We start from the raw sequence: 18,228 nt of genomic DNA, 5'->3' as shown, positions 1-18,228 counted from the left end.
CCCGGTCCCCGCTCTGCCCCCGTCCAGCTTCGCCTGCAGCGGGAGCCGCCGCCGCCGCGCACCCGCGCGCGCACATCCACGCGCTCGCGTGCACGAGGCGCTCCCTGCTACTAGCCGCCGCCGCCGCTCGCCGCCCCGTCCGCGGACTTGGGCAGCGGGGCGCTGGGCAGGGCGGGGCTCCCGAGGCGGCCGCGGGCTCCTCCGACGCCGCCCTCTCCTCGGCGCGCTGCCTCTAAGCGCCGGCGGGAAACAAACGGTGCCCGCCCGCCCGCCGGCGAATGGGCGGGAAGCGGAGCCGCGGGCGCCGCGCGGGATCTTCGGCTGCACTGCAAAGGTAAGAGCCTTGCGGCAGAGCAGCGGCGGCCCCGCGGCGCTCCGAGCCCCTGCGCCTCCGCGCCTGCTCCGGGCGCGCTGCGCGGGAATGGGCCAGAGCGCGGCGGAGCGCTTCGCTGCTGCCCGACCCGCCGCCGTGTGGCTGCGCCAAGCTGCCCGCTCGCTCCCACCCGGCGGGGCTTCGCTGCGGGCCCGGCCTCGGGGGGCTGGCAAGGGACTCCTGCCCCCGCTCGGGGGCCCACGTGGCTGCCCTGGAGGGGGGCGGGTTACCGCGCGCGGGGTGTTCTGTTGGCTTATACCGCATCCGATTCCAGTCCCGCGGGAAGCCGCCTGTTGGCGTTAAAAACATATATTTTCCCCCCTCCCGCGGGACAGGCGGTGGGTTTCTGGTGTGAGTTGATGTTCTGCACCGCAGCCCTCGGGCTCTGGCGGTGTTGGGCTGCGGAGCTGCGGCTTCGTTTGTGTCTGCCCGGGCATGCACGTGTAGATGTGTTAAAAGCTGTCACGCGTGTTTGGCGTTGGTATGGGTGCCCGTGGAGTCTGATGCTTGTCGTTGATTCTGATTCCTTGGAAGGGGGGCGGGCGTCCTCACTCAGAAATAGTTTCGGAAGGCTCAAGGAATTTCTTCCCCGGTAGGGTGCCCTCCGAGTATTTTACGCCATCTCAAGTGGGTTTTCTGTGGAAATCCCTCCCCTCCTTGGTGTAACTACATTTCTGTGCACATAGTCGGGGACTGCGCTTATTTGAACACAGGCCCTCCCTGCCATGTGTGGTCTACTTTAGCCTGTCCTAATGAGGCTCCTGCTGCTAAAATGGGGCAAGCCCCACAGCTCTAGAGGCAGATGTAATGGTGCACCTTCATGTATGCTCATGTGTCTCTGTGTTTGCATGTGCATGTGCAAGTGCTAGAGCTCCCGAGCACTCCTGGTTCACCCCATGTACAATTCCTAACAGGTCGAGGATTTTGCCTCTGCCAAATTACAAAGGTTGCTCTCCGCAAGCAGGTTGTGCAAAAGCCCCCACTTCCCCATCTGTGTTCTGCACTGTCCAGGCAGTTATAGGGCCCCTCCCTAGGCACAACCAAGTTTCACTGATGTGTCCCTGGAGGTCTGGGCTTCTACCTTTTCCCACTTTGCCACAGTGCTGTGCCCCCTTTTCAGCAGAGGACTATAAAGTCAAAAGTCTTGGCTTTCAGCCAGTTGACTTGGTAGCTCCCCATTAGTTTGAATCCCCAGTAATATGACAAAATTGGGTTGTGACAGATCAGATCCAGCCCATTTATTCCAAGCCAGTCTGCCATGCTGTGATCCTCAGAAAGTTCAGTTCAAAGGGGCAATTCTTACTGGACCTGTTTCACTCCATGTGCATCCCTGCTCTTGGGAATGTTTCTGCACTGAGAGTTGGCTTTGCTTCGTGAACTTCAGACATGCTGCTTGGCATTCCTCAGTAGAGACAGCTTTGCCAGCGGCAAGGTGAGGTGGCTGCCCGCAGGTGGCACCTTTTGAGGGCATTATTGGGATAGGGTCAGATATGGTTCAGGCAGAATCCCATGGGGAATTTTCCCAGCATAAACTCCATTGAAGTGAATGGAGAGCACACCTCCCATTCATGTCTACTTCCTGGTGGATGGTGCCCCATATTAAGGAGTGGGTTGGGAGGTGTTTGTGGCTTTTGATTTTTTTACGGGGGCAGACACCTTAGGCCAGCTCTGCTTCCCACTTTCCCGGTGCTGTTAGCATGGGTTCCTGGGCTGGTTGAGGCAGAAGGAAATCCACTTGTTTTTCTCCCTAGCTGTTGATAGAAGGCAGCAGAAGATGGGAGGAACATTATCTGCAAAGCAGGGCTACCCTGCTTTCCCAGAATGCCAGAAGGGAGCGTGTGCTGCATTGCAAACAGTGGGAGCCAAGCAGAGTCTCTTGCACACAAACTCAACAAGGCACCAGCTCTAGCAAGCTTCATTGAGATCCCCTCCAGCCTGCAAGCAGAGGCACACTTTCAGTTGCAGTGGTGCAAATATAGGATATATTTCTCTTGAAGCTTTCCAGCAGGGGACGGGGGGCACTGAGCCAGCACTGACTGTGCTGCTGTTTTCGACAGCTGGCTTGGGATTCCCTCATTACATTGCAGAAAGTACACAGAGAAAGTGCACATGTTGTGGTGGTGAAGCAGGATCTGTGCTGGTATGGCTCAGTGGTGTAATCACAGCCCATCCAATCTGTTCATTCTTTCTCTCTCTCCTCCATCCTACCCTCTGGTCAGAGGTCCCTGCTATTCTCTAAAGGCCAAAGGGGGCTTACTCTCTACTTTAAATGCTGCCAGAAATCTGCCTCAGCACAGTTCAAATGGCGTTATATTGCTACCTGTCCTGTGTTATGCTCTGTATTCTGTGGAAATTGGAATTGCTCAGGGCAAAATATTGGTCTTTTCAAACTAAGGGAGGGGAAGGTCAACTGCCTCTCATGAACATACAATACAAGGATTTGTCTATGTACAAAATGTCATTTGTTTGAATCAATGCATCAATTCCAGCTCAGTTGTCCCAACCTATCCATCCGTGCAAGCTCAACTGTTGCCTCTGCTGTTCCTCAGTTTTCCTTATGGTAAAGATGTTGTTTTGAAGCCTGGTTTCTTATGGCAAGAGGAGATATAATCAAAATATGCATGGCTTAAGCATGGATCTTTGGGGCTGCCCACTCTCTGGGGTGAAAATGCACCCCATTTCTGAATACTGCCTTTGGAAGGGAGGGGTGGGGAAACAGAATATACAGCTGTAAGTGAAATGGCCCTTAACTCCATATCAAACTGAGAATGCATTTACTAAGAGGTATTTCTGATTAACAAAGTGCTCCAGCACACCCGAAGAAATCTTTGTGGCTCCATAATGAATGTATAAGAAATGGAAGAAAGGAGAAATCATGAAGGAAGAGTGTGCATGAGTAGCCAACGTTCACAGCGGGAAGGTTCGATGGGCAAAGCTCAAAATGAACTCAGGCTTGCAAGAGAGTTTAGAAATAATAGTAAAAGGTTTCTTTGACTAGGTTCGAAGCAAGAACAAGTTCAAGCAAGTAGTAGGTCCCTTGCATGGAGGAAACAGAGAAATGCTCTTGGTTGACTTTGCCTCTGTCTTCACCCAAAAGGAAAACAGTGCCCAACATGATGATAACAGAAAAAATGAGGCAAGGAGGGAGCTGCAACCCAAAATGGGAAAAGACGTAGTAAGGGAACACCTAGCCACTTTAAATGAATTCAACTCTCCAGAGTTGCCCTCCAGAGTACTAAAGGAGCTTGCAGACGTAATCACAGAGCCTCTGTCTATAATGTTTGAAAATCCTTGGAGAACAGGTGACGTCCCTGCAGACAGGAGGTGGGCAAATGTTGCCCCCATCTTCAAAAAGAGGGGAAAAGAAGACCCAGGTAACTATTGACCATTGAGCTTGACATCAATACCTGGAAAGATCCTAGAACAGATAATTAAATAGTCCGTCTGTGTGCACTTAGAAAAGAATGCTGTGATTACTAAGACCCAGCATTGGCTTCTCAAAAACAAGTCATGGGAGATGAATGTCATTTCTTTTTTTGATAGAATTACAAGATGGGTGGATTAGGGGAATGCTGTGGACATAGTGGATGAACAGGATGAAGAACAGGAATAGTTATTCAATAGTCCAGAGCCATCTGTGTGCTTTTAGCACTGGTTCCCTGGGGATGCTTAAATCTGCTACTGATCCTTAAAGCAGTAAACCTTACTTTCCACTGTGCTTTCACTAGGGAAGTGCAAACTCTACTCAGTGATGTTGGTCCGTTCTGTAAATTACTAGTGGTAAAGAGCTATTTGTGAATGAAATAAGGATAATTCACCCTGGTTGTTAACATTCCTTTCCAGAAAAAGTCTTTTGGCATCTTAAAGTCTTAGCAAACGGTGTGGGCTTTTATGAACTTCAGTCTACTTCGTTAGATTCATGAAGGATTATTCTGAGTTACAGGTCAGGGGAGGGGGTGGAGGAATTGTAAACAGTGAGGTCAGAAAAAAATGAAATGCAGAAAAGTACAGCAAGTTGTAATTGTGCAATTATTGGTGGCAATTCACTAAATAGTTGTTGTCCTGGCAATTAACACATATAGTGCACTGAAAATATTTGTCTCCCTTCAATCCACAAATGATAGTGTTGTAATTTGGCATTTTTGTGTTGCAGTCTCATTTCTCAGCCTATAGTACCCACACAATGAAGTTGGGGGTGGGGAACAGGTCAACAAGGCCAGATGGGAATTTGGGAATAATCTACTACAGGACTGACCCAGAAGAGAAAATTACAGAAAACCACTTGTTGTCACTTACACTTTCCAGCTGAAACCACTCCAATGATCTCCAACTTGTGGTTTCAGTCGCAATATATTGCCAGGTGAAACCTCCATCGCTCTCTGGCCATCATACAACTGAGGGATGAACAAGCTACATTGGCTGGGGTGGGGGCTCCTTTAAACTTCATGGGCCCAGGGACCAGGCAGCTTGTTCCTCCCTTTCAACATCCTGATGTATCGCCAATGTTGGTGATATATCACAATGTTGAAAACCTAACATTGCACAGCCCTAATACAGGCAGAGGAACTGGCCCTTGTTGCAGACCTAGAGGCCAATTCTGTCCCCAAATCTTCTCCCGCAACGCTTATGCAGGAACAAATACTGTCATCCACAACACCAGAAGTTCTTTTGGCTGCTCATCTTCCAGTGTGACGTATGACATCATCTCCCAACATTGTCCTTCTGCAGTCTACATAAAACAAACAGGCCAGTTGCTATGCTAAAGAATAAATGTTCACAAATCTGACATCAGAAACAACAGCATTCAAAGCCAGCAGGGGTGGCGGGCATTTCAGTCTCCTAGGAGAGTGTTTTTCAACCTGTATGCCGTGGCACCCTGGGGTGCCTTGAATGATGGTCAGGGGTGCTGTGGGCAACACTGGCCTCTGTCCCTCTTTCCTTCCCTCCCTCTTCTGATGCCCTCTTATGACTCTGCCTCCCAAAGGCTCCCATAGCTGTTTGTTGCAGCAGCCCTGGCTACAAGCTCCCCAGGCGAATGGTGCCTCTGGGACTGGCCAGGGGGTGCTGGTTGCCAGGAGCTGAGGTGGCCTTAGAGTAAGCAAGCCAGCAGGTGAGGGAGTCCAGCCAGCCTGTCCTTCAGCTCTTGCTGTTGGGAAGTCCTAGGCCCCTGTGGGGCAGTGTGAGGAGTCACCTCTCTTTGGGGCAGGGGGCACAGCTCAGAGACCAGGGGCAGCAGCAGTGGCTGCCCTGAGGACTCCCAAAGAGAGGGGAGAGGAGAGGAGGCTGAGGGAACCCTCCACAAGGGAGGGTGTTCAAAAAAGGGTGAGAGGCTGCCAGCTCTGCAGGCAAGGGGTGACAGAACTGGGCTCATGAGCCTCACAGGGGTGCCACAGAAAGGATGTAGTTGGTCAAGGGAGCTGTGGACTCAAAAATCCTAGGATACTCAGTAAATGTCCTTAGAGTGGGCATCTTGAACCAAGGAACTTCATACAGAGACTGAAGTGTGAAACCATTGAATTACATCAAGAGGTTCAGTGATGGAATGAACAGAAATGAAGGATTTTTAGCTCTTTAAATGTGTTAATTGGCTTACCACTATCAGGATGTCTGTGGTACCAACAACTGTTTTGTTAATTATGTAATTAAGCTGATGAAGTGAACTGTGGTCAATTAATGCTTATACCGTAACAAATGTGTTTGTCTTAAAGACTATTTGTTGCAGCAAGAAGGACAAACATGGTTACCCTTTTGGAAATTTCAGCTAGATGGTTGTTGTTTTTACTTAATCCTTGTCCTTTCCCTCAGCTGAAACAAAACAAAGACTGAATCTCCGCATTTCATTCTATGTCCTCCTTGCTGTCCCTTTCCTCTCTCTCTGCTTTGTTGTCTTCTACTTACATTTACATTTTAAGTGTCTTGGGGCAGAGATCTGTCTCTCCCTTTGCTTATGCAACTTTGTCCAGATGATGATGCTGTACAGATAATTAGAACTGCAGCTTTAGTAATACAGTTATTTGAAGAAGTGTGCATGCACACGAAAGCTCATACCAAGAACTAACTTAGTTGGTCTTTAAGGTGCTACTGGAAGGAAAAAAATTTTTTTTTTGTTTTGACTATGGCAGACCAACACGGCTACCTTTCTGTAACTGGAGTTATTTGAAAGTAATTTCTGTTGAATTCCGTGGGGCTGCTGAATCAACAAGTCCATAGAGATATAAGAGCTTACCTTGGGAGTTTTGAAAGTTACATTCAGATGAGGTTTTATTGAGTAGAGTGGCTGGATTTCTGTGGTGCCATAATATGTCTATTCTGTGGTTTCAGGAGGTGGTAGGACTCAAAATGACAAATAATTGGTAACTTTACTTTGATTGCATACTACTTCTATCATTGATTATTTCCCCCTGTTTTATATCCTTACAATGGAAAGTGGTTAAGCAACAGTGCTAATGGAAAAGGCAATAAATGTGTTTGTTTGTTTTTCAAAATGGGTAACAGTATGGCTACAGAAAAAGAGAGATCTTAACACAGCAGATGGCACCTTGTTGTAGTTAACTACCAGCTCCTCTGGATCAATAAAAGGAATGTGTGACAGCAAGTAGCTCAAACGGTCAGAGAAAGGCACTTCTCTCCCCTTCAAGCACAGGATAGGACACCTTTTCCCCTTGTCCTCTTGTTCCATTTGACTGAAGCAAGATCAGGCATGAGATTTGTTTTCAAAATGCATTCTTTCAGCTCTGCAGCCAAGAACCAAGGCTCCAGATCAGCATTCTGTCAGCCAGCCAAGCTCCTTGCAAGTAGCCCCAAAAGTCTTTTTATGGCAGTTACTGTTTCCTAGTGTCTGCTGGAGGGTGTTAAGGGGGCTTGCAATAGTGGTTGTAGCATAAGATGACAGAACTGGTTTTATTAAATGTTTGGAGAGTAACTGGCATGCTCGACCACGGAGGCCTGACTTACGGATTTTAAATGGAAATGATCTTCATCTGAGAAACCTTGCCACATACTGTAGATGATGCCTTTGCAGGCTGCAGATCCCTAGAGGTCTGTGTTATGTTTTAAGTGAAGAACAAAAGATATGTGCCGCCAGCAGGACAGCGGTGGGTGTTGCTGCAATCTCTGTGCCTGTTCTCGTCTCGTTCTTCTCCCTTTGGCTGCCTCCAGCCAGACAACCTGGCGGAAGCGATGGCAAGTGACCAGACAGGCAGATCCAAGAGACTTGGGCCATGAGCAGTTGCATGTCAGGCGGCAAGAGTTCAAGATGTGCAGCTTTTCTCCAGAGAGAAGAAGCGTCACTTAGTGTTTTCTGCCTGCCATGCAGCTTCTCCAGCTCAGAAGTTCCCTGACAGGAAAGCCTAGTCCTAAACGGCCTCTCCATATCCTATGCTTGGCTTCATCACTGGTTTTGAAGAACAGGACAATAGACTTGGGCTTCTTTAGGAAAGTGGTGCTGGGGAGAGTTGGTTCTGTGTGTGTGTTGCTTGGCAACAACAAGCTGCTTTCTTTCTTTCATTCTTGCGGTGAGGGGAGAGGAAAGGAAAAGAGTGCTCAGCGATCTGGCAAGCGCATCTTTCCAGTCTGCTGAGAGAAGGGTGTTGGCTGTCCCTAACCTCAATCTTTGGAAACCGAGCCCCTCTGAACCCCAGCACAAGGTCAGGAAGAGCCCACACCCATCTTTCGAAGCTCAAGAGAAGGGCGGAGGCCCTCGGCAAAAGATTTGGAGGTGCTCAGAAAGCCGGAAGGAGACTGCTTCCGAGTGCCTCCAGATCCCAGTGCAATGCCAGGGATGAGATAATAATAATAATAATAAATAATAATAATAATAATAATAATTTATTTATACCCCGCCCATCTCCCTAAACGGCCTCGGCCCAGTATACCTGAAGAAGCATCTCCACCCACATCTTTCAGCCCAGACACTGAGGTCCAGCTCCAAGGGCCTTTTGGTGGTTCCCTCACAGCGAGAAGTGAGGTTGCAGGGAACTAGGCAGAGGGTCTTCTCGGTGGTGGCGCCCGCCCTGTGGAACGCCCTCCCACCAGATGTCAAGGAAATAAACAACTATCTGACTTTTAGAAAACATCTAAAGGCAGCCCTGTTTAGGGAAGTTTTTAATGTTTGATGTTTTATCGTTTTTTGATATTCTGTTGAGAGCCGCCCAGAGTGGCTGGGGAGGTCCGGCCAGATGGGTGGGGTATAAATAATAAATTGTTGTTGTTGTTGTTAAAGTTGGGGTATGTAGACTTTTTGGGATAGGGCTGGTGGCAACAACCAGATCTTGACTGGTGATAGAGGCTTAGCAGAATTTGTGGATCTCTGAGAATGCCAGCACCTACTGATCAATTCTTGTCAGGCTTCCCCCACCCCCACCCCCAAACAAACACACACACACACACACATACATAGCTGTGGGTCGGCGAGTAGTGAAGAAATGACCAGAAGATTACATGCACCTACCCTCTCCACCACTTGCCTGTTTCAACTTGCCCCCCTGAAAACAAAAAGTGGCTTTTCCTGCAAGTAAAAAACGGCTGCCAGAGTTTGGTTTGCAAATTACATTTGAATAGCAAATAGTTAGACCTTCACAGAGCTGTGTGTAACTTCACAGGGGTATACATGCACAGACTCCGTGCAAAACATAGTATCGGGGCTCTGAGGGGGTTAGAGTTGGCAGGTGCAGTAACAACCCGCATGCTCCTGATGCTTTGATTGTAGTATCTGCACTGGGCTAATGTTTTAGGTCTATCTCAAGGATAACAACCACACATACCAAAAGGCCTGTGGAAAAATAGGCGTCTTTGTTCTCTTCCCACTCCTGTGCTATAATAAAGATTTACTGCACTGTCCAATCCAGCAGTCATTTACTTTTCTTGTAGCATAAATATTTAGAGGTCTTCAGGATTTACAGAGAGGCAGATATAGCTTTCTGCTCTCCATTGGAGGAGATGGCAAGAGGCACAACTGTGTCATTTTAGGGCTCTGAGGCGGCTCAGTGGAGACTGAGTGGAGTGGGCCAGAACCAGGGATCTGGAGCCAGTTCGAAGGTCAAAGCTAAGTGGCTGGCTAACTGCTGAATACCAGCCATAGTTATCCTGGCCAAAATGGTTGAGCAGGGAATGGCAGAGGGATTTTTCTCCTCTTCCAAGCCATGTATGCTGGTCATACCCTGTGCACAGAGATGGGAGGAAACCCGTTCATACAAGCAAGTCTATATGTTTAAAAATCATTACCATCACCGATAAATTTATTGTGCTAGCCAAAGGCCATAACAAAAGCATGAAAACATAGTTTCAATACAAAATATAGATTAAGGTATCGACTAAAACAGACAGAACCATCTATTTCTAATGAGACTATAACCAGGAGGCCTTCGCTGTGATGCAAAGTGTCTTTCAGATTTAGACCTCCGAATCTCCTTTACAGTTCACGGCTATTTTGTCCAGTTCCTCCTTGCTGCCAATGCAGAAAGGGCCACTTTGTGAGTCACTAACACATTGGAGTCACTAGGTAATCGCAGAACCCACTCCATTGGGGGTTGACTGCTTCCTTGAACAAACAAGGGTTTTAGAAAGCGACTCCTTGGGTCTGTGTATAAGGGGCAAAATAACAAATAATGGATACTACCTTCTGTCTGCAAGTGCCTGCATATGCATAGTCTATCTGCACATGGAATCTTCTTGTAAGGACCATCCCGCACAGCTGAGGGCATTGCTTGAAATCACAACACAGTAAAGGCAGATCTTAATGGTACAGGCAGAAGTTTAACTGGCTCTAAAATGCTATGCTTTCAATAGAGGGAAACACAGGGAACAGTTAGATGTTTTAATCGCTTGTAAGTCCCTTCTGGATTCTATCCAATAAAGCCAATCCCTTAGTTGATGCTTCTCCATCTTCAGAACCTCATTCAGCTCCTGCAAATGATAATACCCAGGATTCCCCCAATGTGTGTTCTCCAGGTCCATGTAGCATATGGATGGAAAGTGCTCATTGAGTAGAGATGTAATAACTCTTTTCAGGTAATTAAACCGTGCACAGTCCACTCTTGCCTTTGTCCAACCTGTTCTGTTCGTAGAAGAGCCACTGATGTTCCATTGGGTGAAGAGAATCTAAGAAATTGATTCTTCACTGTTTCTAACCCTTTGGGTTCAAGTCATCTCCTCAAATTTCTGGTCTATATAACATTTGGGGGATCACTTTGCTACTGGAAATTGTCAATGCAGGATCAAGCAACTGGCCACCCTCATTGAAATAAAACTACATCAGTGCCCCTGTTACCTTTTGTGCTTTGCCCCTCGTCATTTCAATATCCAGGAAAGGGATTTGCTAAGCCGGATTCTGAGATATCAAAAAGATCGAGTTTGCTCTTGTTCATGATGGTCCAACATTTGTTTATCTCTGTGGCTATGTTTTCCAAAAACCATGATCTTAGTTTTGGAGCAGTGTTGGAAACTGGGATAGAAAGACTATTCGCCACATGGCTCTTGGAACCTGGGTTACAGGTGCAAAAACATAATGGCTAGCCTTTTGTGTAATTCCCCCTTGAGAACTATTTTTAGAAGTCCAAGGGTGGGGCGTGGTTTGACTAAAATGGAGAGGAAACAGGAGTTGGGACTTGTGAATTTAATGTAGAGATTCCCTGCCCCACCCCTGCCCAATGTTCAAAAATTCCACTGTTCTAGGCACATTTTGCGACAGGGAATTTCATTAGCGCGAGCAGTTTCTGAGCTCTGGGTGCAGTACTACGTCTAAGATTTCAGATTAAAACTGCAGAGTGGAAAGAGAGAAGGACCCTTTTTTGCCTCCCCACTTCCAGCTACTCTCTGAAGACCAGAGAAGAGACTCTCTTAGGAATATTGGGGGGGGGCAGGGAAAGGACTAGACCTTGTGAAAAATGAACATAACACTTTAGCTGCAGTTCATTCATTTTCAGCTTCGTATTCTTGTTATTAAAAAGGCACACCTAGACATTCCATTGTTGCGCCCATAACCTAGAAAGTTTAATGTGCCGTTTAGCTCCTAGCTTTCATATCTCAGTTTCTAACACTGCCCTTGTCCACTGTGGCCCTTGGGAAGTGGCTGGATTACATCTCCCATCATTCCTGACTGTTGATCATGCTGGCTGCGGCTGATGGGAGCTGGAGTTCCAGCAACCCAGGTTCCCCATCACTGCTTTAGCAAATGGAATGTGCATTCTTACAAAACTTTATCACAACTATGAGAACAAGATGCGTGTTTCTTCTTCTTCTCTCTCTCTCTCTCTTTTTAAAACCAGAGTTGGAATGCTGATTCTGTTTGGGAGAGAAATACATTAGACCAAAGTGTCAAGGAAACAGTTGTAGCTTTTGTCTTCTGCTGCATTATTCACTCTAATTCCTGCATGGGCCGGGTGTTTGCTCCAGCTGCGCAAAGCCACATAAGGAAATAGGGAAATAGCATCTGTTTGGGATTCAGATAAAGTATGCTATGCCAGCATATCACACTTCTCATAAATTCCCCAGAGGTATCAGATAGGTTTCCTCCTGACCTGGCAGTCAGGGGAGCATTGGAAATACAGCAAGCTCTCTAGATCATGTGCAGATATTTAATTCTGTTTTTGCCTGCAGTCTACTGCAAATCACATGCCATGCTGTTTATTGCTGGCTGGGCTGGCTGCCAGCCATGAATGAGACTAGTCTTTTTCCCTTCGCTTTATTGAACTACCTCTTCTCTCTAAACCAAAGTCAAGTATCTGTTTCCTAGGTAAGTTAGCAGAGAGTCTTGCACTCAGACATGGGCATGCAGTCAGCTGCTGCATATCAGGGTCAGAGGTCTGGAGTGGCAATGCTAGCATTAGAAGAAGAACCTAGGAAACTTCTTTGTATGAGGTCCCTCTAGCTCAGAATTATCTATTGCTCTGGTGGCAGTGGCTTCTGGGGCTACCTGCTCCTTTAAAAACAAAACAGCAACCAGAGATGCTGGAGATTGAACCTGGGAGCTTTCACATGTGAGGCAGGCGCTCTGCCACTGAGCTATGGGAAGGACGGCACACTGAAAGGTATTAGTAAGTTGATATATCAATTACATTTAATCCTCTACAGAGCCACGTGTGTGGGCTAACACAAAGAAAAATGGCTTGTGCCTGTTTTTAAAAAAACATAAAGGCAGAGTTTAAATCCCATCATTAAGCAGAATTTAATTGAAGCCTCAAGGGACGTGGGTGGCGCTGTGGGTTAAACCACAGAGCCTAGGACTTGCCGATCAGAAGGTCGGCAGTTCGAATCCCCGCGACGGGGTGAGGTCCTGTTGCTCGGTCCCTGCTCCTGCCAACCTAGCAGTTTGAAAGCACGTCCAAGTGCAAGTAGATAAATAGGTACCGCTCCGGCGGGAAGGTAAACGGTGTTTCCGTGCACTGCTCTGGTTCACCAGAAGCGGCTTAGTCATGCTGGCCACATGACCCAGAAGCTGTACGCCGGCTCCCTCGGCCAGTAAAGCGAGATGAGCGCCACAACCCCAGAGTTGGTCACAACTGGACCTAATGGTCAGGGGTCCCTTTACCTTTACTTAATTGAAGCCTCACCGCTTTGCCATCCCTTCCCTTGCAGGCTTCCCAAACAGCTCTTCCCTTAATTGAGTCTTATATGGGTGCTGTTTGCCCAACTGCTCTCTGAAGCACTTCCCACCTTTCTTTAAATGCCTCTCCTTCCTCCATGGCTGCTCAATACCCCTGGCCGCTTGCTCGCTCACCTGCTTGCTGTTCTGTCATCATGCTGCAGCTGGTGGGGCCGCTGATGGACCACAGTGTGACTCTCGCACTAATATACAGTATATACAGATGCAGATAATGTGTCCGGTGTGTTTGAACCGAGCCAAGTTAGTTGCACTCTGGTCCCACTGAAATCAGTGTTATCCATGACGTTAACTGAAGCCTCATAGATCTCAGTGGACACTAAAGGCAACTAACTTGGAGTTCATCCTTTACATGTTCACTCAGAAGTAAGTTGCACTGAGTTTAGTAAGGCTTGCTGCCCAGTAAGTGAATATAGGATTGCAGCCTTAGTATGGATCTAATCTAGAGTTTTGTTAGTACCAACAAATGCTTTGCATTGTCTTATTCTGATGAAGTCACCTCCAAAAGCTCACTTGGGCCCCAATCTTCAGTATACATTTTAAGCCCTATCCTGCTACTTTAATCAGTCATGACTTCCCCCAGAGAATCCTGGGAACTTTACTTCGTTGAGGGTTGTTAGGAGACTTCCTTTCACAGAGCTGCAGTGCTCAGATCGGTTTAACGGTCAACCCCTCTTCACAGAGGACCCTGAACAAACTTCAGTTTCCAGGATTCTGTGGGGGAAGCCACGGGGGATACCACTTTAAATGTATATTGCAGGTGGGGACTTAGCTACAGTCCAGTGCCCAGTTTCCTGGGAGTAAACACTGCTGTACTCAATGGGACTTTATTTTCAGTAGATGTGTGTAGGATTGTGTTGTTGGAGTATGTCTTCCAAACTTGGGAGCCCATATTGTGGGGATGGGGGGAATCTGTGGCCCCTAATGTGGTTAGAAGCAATGGACTCGTAATCTGGTGAACCGGGTTAGCTTCCCCGCTCCTCCACACGGAGCTTCTGGGTGACCTTGGGCTAGTCACACTTCTCTGAAGTCTCTCAGCCCCACTCACCTCACAGAGTGTTTGTTTGTTTTTGTTTTTTAATAATATTTTTATTAAACAATTTTTATATTAATACAGACAAAACATACATAAACAAACAACAAACAATAACAGAACAAAAAACAGGTACCATTTCATATCCTAATTTCTTTAACCTTTCTTCCTCGACTTCCTCTTGCCTCCCGTTTCTGTATTCCAAATTCTTATAATTATTCAGCGAATCTTCCCTTATTTTACTATAAATTTATGTTAATCATCCTTATTCTCTTTGTCTTAACCATTACTAATAGTAACCATTTATTTTAATCCAACATCATTTTAACTGTCATTAATTTTGTAGTATTTCTTTAAATAGTCCTTGAACTTTTTCCATTCTTCTTCCGCCGCTTCTCTTCCCTGGTTTCGGATTCTGCTCGTCATTTCTGCCAAGCCCATGTAGTCCATCACCTTCATCTGCCATTCTTCCAGTGTGGGTAGATCCTGTGTCTTCCAGTACTTTGCAATGAGTATTCTGGCTGCTGTTGTAGCATACATAAAAAAAGTTGTATCTGTCTTTAACACCCCCTGGCCGACAATACCCAAGAGAAAGGCCTCTGGTTTCTTGGGGAAAGTATATTTAAATACCTTTTTCAGTTCATTATAAATCATTTCCCAGAATGCCTTAATCTTCGGGCACGTCCACCAGAGGTGAAAGAATGTACCGTCCTTTTCTTTACATTTCCAACATTTATTGTCAGGCAAGTGGTAGATCTTTGCAAGCTTGACTGGGGTTATGTACCACCTATAAATCATTTTCATTATATTTTCTCTTAAGGCATTACACGCCGTAAACTTCAACCCGGTGGTCCACAACTTTTCCCAATCAGCAAACATGATGTTATGACCAATGTCCTGAGCCCATTTAATCATACTTGATTTTACCATTTCATCTTGTGTATTCCATTTCAGCAGCAGATCATACATTTTTGACAAATTCTTAGTACTGGATTCTAACAGTTCAGTCTCTAATTTTGATTTTTCCACCTGGAAGCCTATTTTACTGTCTAATTTAAACACTTCATTTATTTGATGATAATGTAACCAATCTCTCACCTTCCCTTTTAGTTTTTCAAAACTCTGCAATCTCAATTTGTCCCCTTCCTTTTCCAAGATTTCCCAATATCTTGGCCATTTCGACTCCATATTTAGCTTTTTAACTGCCTTAGCTTCCATTGGTGATAGCCACCTTGGAGTCTTATTTTCCAGCAAGTCCTTATATCTAACCCAGACATTTAATAGTGCTTTCCTGACAATATGATTTTTGAAACTTTTGTGCGCTTTAACCTTGTCATACCACAAATATGCATGCCACCCAAAAATATTGTTAAATCCTTCCAAATCCAAAATGTCTGTGTTTTCAAGAAGCAGCCATTCTTTTAGCCAGCAGAAAGCTGCCGCTTCATAGTACAATTTAAAGTCTGGCAGGGCAAACCCCCCTCTTTCCTTTGAATCCGTTAATATCTTAAATTTTATTCTGGGCTTCTTGCCCTGCCAGACAAATTTAGATATATCTTTCTGCCACTTCTTGAAACAGTCCATTTTATCCATTATTTGTAATGCTTGAAACAGAAACAACATTCTTGGCAATACATTCATTTTTATAACTGCAATTCGACCTAACAAGGAAAGCTTCAGATTTGACCAAATCTCCAGATCTTTTTTCACTTCTGTCCAAGTTTTTTCATAATTGTCTTTAAATAGGTTCACATTCTTAGCTGTCATATTCACACCCAGATATTTCACTTTTTTAACCACAGTCAACCCCGTCTCATTCTGAAACCTTTCTTTTTCAATCTGTGTTAAATTTTTCTCCAATACCTTAGTCTTTGACTTATTCAGTTTAAATCCTGCCAATTGGCCAAACTCTTGAATTATCTCCAAAACTCTTTTCGTACTAGCTTCTGGCTCCTGTAAAGTAAGTACTAGATCATCTGCAAATGCTCTCAGTTTATATTGTTTAACTCCGACCTGAACCCCTTTCACCAACTGGTCCTTCCTAATCATATTAAGCAAAACCTCCAGGACCGAAATAAAAAGTAATGGGGAGATAGGGCACCCCTGACGTGTCCCTTTTTCAATCTTAAACTCTTCTGTTACCACATTATTTACAATTAATTTTGCTTTCTGTTCAGAATATATTGCACCTATACCATTTTCAAACCCTTGGCCTACCCCCATCCCCCGGAGGTTCTTCAACATGAAGCTCCAAGAAATATTGTCAAAGGCTTTCTCGGCGTCCACAAATATCAAAACAGCCTTAGTGTTTATATTCACTTCCAACTTCTCCAAAATGTCAATTATATTCCTTACATTGTCCGACAAATGCCTTTTCGGGAGAAAGCCCGCCTGGTCCCCATGAATCTCCTCCATCAAAACTCTTTTCAGTCTCTTTGCTAAAACATCAGCAAAGATTTTGTAATCCACATTTAGTAAGGAGATGGGTCGGTAGTTCTTAAGTTGGGTCTTTTCAGTCTCTGTCTTTGGTATAAGTGTAATGTAGGCCTCTCTCCACGTATCGGGTGCCCTTCTCTCCTCCATGATCTCGTTGCAGACTTCCTTCAAAGGTTGTATAAGCCCTTCCTTCAAAACTTTGTAGTATTTGGAAGTCTTTTACTTACTTATTCAAACCTTTATTAGGCATTATACAAATAAAACGATAAAAGAGAAAGTAACATATAAAAGCCTTGAGATATATACAGAAAGGCAGCAGTTGGCTACATACATATATATATATATACATATAAAATCAGTGGTTTTCCTTGCTAACCCGCTCCTTGGAGGGCTACTACCAAAAACTCGGCTACCCCCGCCGTTACCCTTTGGTCAACGTCGGATAGGCAGAATCCCACACATTCACCTTGTTGGGGCTCCAGACCACCCAAAAGAGGGGACAGCACGCGTTGACGGAGCGTACTGTACAATGGGCACTGAAAGAGAATGTGCTCTACCGTGTCCGGGACATTCATAAAACATCTGCAGAATCTCTTGTTTCTGGGGATGTTTTGATATCTTCCCCTGACAAATGCTGAGGGAAAAACATTCAAACGGGCCAGCATAAAGGCCCTACGTTGGGCTGGAATTATTAATTTGGTGACGTAATTGGCTCTGCTATCTAAGATATTTAAATCATAGAATATGGGCGAACAAATTTTGTTTACAGCTGCCATAATATTTTGCCTCTCGACATCCTTTAGTCTAGTTAGGATATTATGGAAAATGTATTGCTCATTAGAATTGTACAGGGGCTCCAGCTCGATGCCTAAAGATTCAATCTTTTTTTCGAGGTACTGATACCATCTTGATTTGTAGGAGTCTTTGAGCAAATCAGCGAGCAGACTTGATGGAGGGCAGCGAAAGTGGCAGCGTAACCAGTACTTTATTGAGGTGGACCAGGCCCAATATTCCATTGTGTGTATGCCTATTTCTGCACACATTGTTTCATATTTGATCACATTTGGGAGTCCAAGAATACGTCTCAGAAAGCTGGAGTGAATCTTTTTTAGATCACTATTATATGCTTGGACCCATAGCGGGATTCCATAGAATATCTGGGATTGCACTTTTGTTTGGAATATCTGATTGGCCGCAGGAATAAATTGATTGCCTTTCTGATAATAAAAACGGGCAACAGCTGATGAGGTGCACTTTGCCTGTTTTATGGCATTTGTGCGATGATTTGCCCACCCTAAATTGCTCTGGAATAAGATTCCCAGATACCTATAGATTTTCACTTGTTGGATTTCCTGCCCTCTTATTTTCCATTTCTCTAATTTCCAACCATTCGAGAAGACCAAAATTTTTGTCTTCTCATAATTTATAGAGAGCTTGTTACATTCGCAGTAAAGGATCAGAGAAGATATAAGACGTTTCAGACCCAAGCTCGTTAATGATAGTAGAACAGCATCGTCTGCGTATAATAACAGAGAAACTGGTTTCTGATTAAGTTTAGGGGCATGTGATTCTATTTTTTGAAGGTGATCTGGCAAGTCTGATAAAAATAAATTAAATAGGAAGGGGGCAAGAATACACCCTTGTTTTACCCCTTTCGAGTTTGGGATGTCTGGTGAGAGGTGACCTTTGGTGTTAAGTTTGACTTGACAGATATTGGAAGAGTATAAATTTTTTATTAGGATCAATAAGCGCTGATCAATTTTTAATTCTGTGAGTTTCCTCCACAGC

The 18,228-nt window shown here is 45.5% G+C and overlaps 1 protein-coding gene across 1 annotated transcript in view; it reads left to right on the top strand.

Moving 5' to 3' along the window:
* The first annotated feature begins 218 nt into the window (after positions 1–218).
* PDE4A (phosphodiesterase 4A) overlaps positions 219–18,228 on the top strand; it is a 388,477-nt gene continuing 370,467 nt past the window's right edge. Inside the window, exon 1 of the mRNA XM_053370589.1 lies at positions 219–334. The gene's annotated coding sequence lies outside the window, so the exon portion shown is untranslated. The remainder of the gene's footprint in view (positions 335–18,228) is intronic.

The sequence above is a fragment of the Podarcis raffonei genome, chromosome 17 (assembly GCF_027172205.1).
Source record: "Podarcis raffonei isolate rPodRaf1 chromosome 17, rPodRaf1.pri, whole genome shotgun sequence".
In the NCBI taxonomy this organism is placed as follows: Eukaryota; Metazoa; Chordata; class Lepidosauria; order Squamata; family Lacertidae; genus Podarcis; species Podarcis raffonei.
The sequence above is the reverse complement of the archived record's forward strand: the minus strand, read 5'-3'. Positions and strand labels throughout refer to the sequence as shown.